The sequence below is a fragment of the Natator depressus genome, chromosome 28 (genome assembly GCF_965152275.1).
Source record: "Natator depressus isolate rNatDep1 chromosome 28, rNatDep2.hap1, whole genome shotgun sequence".
NCBI classification, from domain to species: domain Eukaryota; kingdom Metazoa; phylum Chordata; order Testudines; family Cheloniidae; genus Natator; species Natator depressus.
The window spans coordinates 10,785,679-10,788,178 of record NC_134261.1 but is presented as its reverse complement, the minus strand read 5'-3'; the positions used below and the strand labels follow the sequence as shown (position 1 = coordinate 10,788,178).

Sequence of the window (2,500 nt, the reverse complement as noted above, 5' to 3'; positions counted from 1 at the left end):
GCTCCGGGTTGACCTGGTGGCCGCTCGGGACTTAAGCCCGGAGCCCGGGGCAGGGCGACCCCGGACGGACGGGGGTATGCCGGCCCCTGCCCGCGGGGGCAGGCTCCGGGTTGACCTGGTGGCCGGTTTGCTTTCGGGCCACCAGGTCAACCCGCTGCCTGTATGGGGTTGACCTGGTGGCCGCTTTCCTTCCCGGCCACCAGGTCAACCCGCTGAATGTATGGGGTTGACCTGCTGGCCGCTTTCCTTCCCGGCCACCAGGTCAACCCGCTGAATGTATGGGGTTGACCTGCTGGCCGCTTTTCTTCCCGGCCACCAGGTCAACCCGCTGAATGTATGGGGTTGACCTGCTGGCCGCTTTCCTTCCCGGCCACCAGGTCAACCCGCTGAATGTATGGGGTTGACCTGCTGGCCGCTTTCCTTCCCGGCCACCAGGTCAACCCGCTGAATGTATGGGGTTGACCTGCTGGCCGCTTTTCTTCCCGGCCACCAGGTCAACCCGCTGAATGTATGGGGTTGACCTGCTGGCCGCTTTCCTTCCCGGCCACCAGGTCAACCCGCTGAATGTATGGGGTTGACCTGCTGGCCGCTTTCCTTCCCGGCCACCAGGTCAACCCGCTGAATGTATGGGGTTGACCTGCTGGCCGCTTTCCTTCCCGGCCACCAGGTCAACCCGCTGAATGTATGGGGTTGACCTGCTGGCCGCTTTCCTTCCCGGCCACCAGGTCAACCCGCTGAATGTATGGGGTTGACCTGCTGGCCGCTTTCCTTCCCGGCCACCAGGTCAACCCGCTGAATGTATGGGGTTGACCTGCTGGCCGCTTTCCTTCCCGGCCACCAGGTCAACCCGCTGAAAGTATGGGGTTGACCTGGTGGCCGCTTTCCTTCCCGGCCACCAGGTCAACCCGCTGAAAGTATGGGGTTGACCTGGTGGCCGCTTTCCTTCCCGGCCACCAGGTCAACCCGCTGCCGGCATGGGGTTGACCTGCTGGCCGCAGAGGGGCAGGCTCCGGGTTGACCTGGTGGCCGGACGGGGATTAAGCCCCGGCTCGGAGCAGGGCAAGCCCGGGCGGAGGGGGGTCCGCTTGGCCCCTGCCCGCGGGGGCAGGCTCCGGGTTGACCTGGTGGCCGGTTTGCTTTCGGGCCACCAGGTCAACCCGCTGAATGTATGGGGTTGACCTGCTGGCCGCTTTCCTTCCCGGCCACCAGGTCAACCCGCTGAATGTATGGGGTTGACCTGCTGGCCGCTTTCCTTCCCGGCCACCAGGTCAACCCGCTGAATGTATGGGGTTGACCTGCTGGCCGCTTTCCTTCCCGGCCACCAGGTCAACCCGCTGAATGTATGGGGTTGACCTGCTGGCCGCTTTCCTTCCCGGCCACCAGGTCAACCCGCTGAATGTATGGGGTTGACCTGCTGGCCGCTTTCCTTCCCGGCCACCAGGTCAACCCGCTGAAAGTATGGGGTTGACCTGCTGGCCGCTTTCCTTCCCGTCCACCAGGTCAACCCGCTGAATGTATGGGGTTGACCTGCTGGCCGCTCTGCTTCCCGGCCACCAGGTCAACCCCCTGCCGGTATGGGGTTGACCTGCTGGCCGCAGAGGGGCAGGCTCCGGGTTGACCTGGTGGCCGGCAGGGACTTCAGCCCCAGGGCCCCTGGCAGGGCGACCCTGCCCTTGTTCCCCAGAAAAGGAGAGAGCTGGCTCGCAGCGGGAAAAGCTGCCTACGGCACCTGGGATTCCCAGGCGGTCACCCATCCAAGTACTAGCCAGGCCCGGGACGGTTTACCTTCCGAGATCGGACGGGATCGGGGGCCTTCCGTCCGGTATGGCCGTAGGCACTCGGCTCCGGTCCGCCTCGTCCCCTTTCCCTTACTGACTCCCCTGCCTCGGGTGGGCCCGATCCTTTTTTCCGTTTTTTTTTTTCGCTCCGGAGGCTTCATGAGCCCCCCCCCAACACCCCTTTGGGGGTCGGTGAAAATTTTTTTTTCAGACTTCCAGGGGCCCGATCCTGGCCGCGGGCACCCGGCTCCGGGCACCCGGCTCCGGGCCGCCTCGTCCCCTTTCCCTTACTGACTCCGCTGCCTCGGGTGGGCCCGATCCTTTTTTCCGTTTTTTTTTTTCCGCTCCGGAGGCTTCGTGAGCCCCCCCCAACACCACTTTGGGGGTCGGTGAAAAATTTTTTTTCAGACTTCCAGGGGCCCGATCCTGGCCGCGGGCACCCGGCTCCGGGCACCCGGCTCCGGGCCGCCTCGTCCCCTTTCCCTTACTGACTCCCCTGCCTCGGGTGGGCCCGATCCTTTTTTCCGTTTTTTTTTTTTTTCGCTCCGGAGGCTTTATGAGCCCCCCCCAATACCACTTTGGGGGTCGGTGAAAAAAATTTTTCAGACTTCCAGGGGCCCGATCCTGGCCGCCGGCACCCGGCTCCGGGCACCCGGCTCCGGGCCGCCTCGTCCCCTTTCCCTTACTGACTCCCCTGCCTCGGGTGGGCCCGATCCTTTTTT

At 64.4% G+C, this 2,500-nt stretch overlaps 1 non-coding gene across 1 annotated transcript; it reads right to left on the bottom strand.

Annotated features, from left to right (window-relative positions):
- Window positions 1-1,717: 1,717 nt before the first annotated feature.
- On the bottom strand, window positions 1,718-1,836 carry LOC141979780 (5S ribosomal RNA). The gene has a single exon (XR_012637172.1). It is a non-coding gene; the product is annotated as a 5S ribosomal RNA (ribosomal RNA).
- Between the last annotated feature and the right edge of the window lie 664 nt (window positions 1,837-2,500).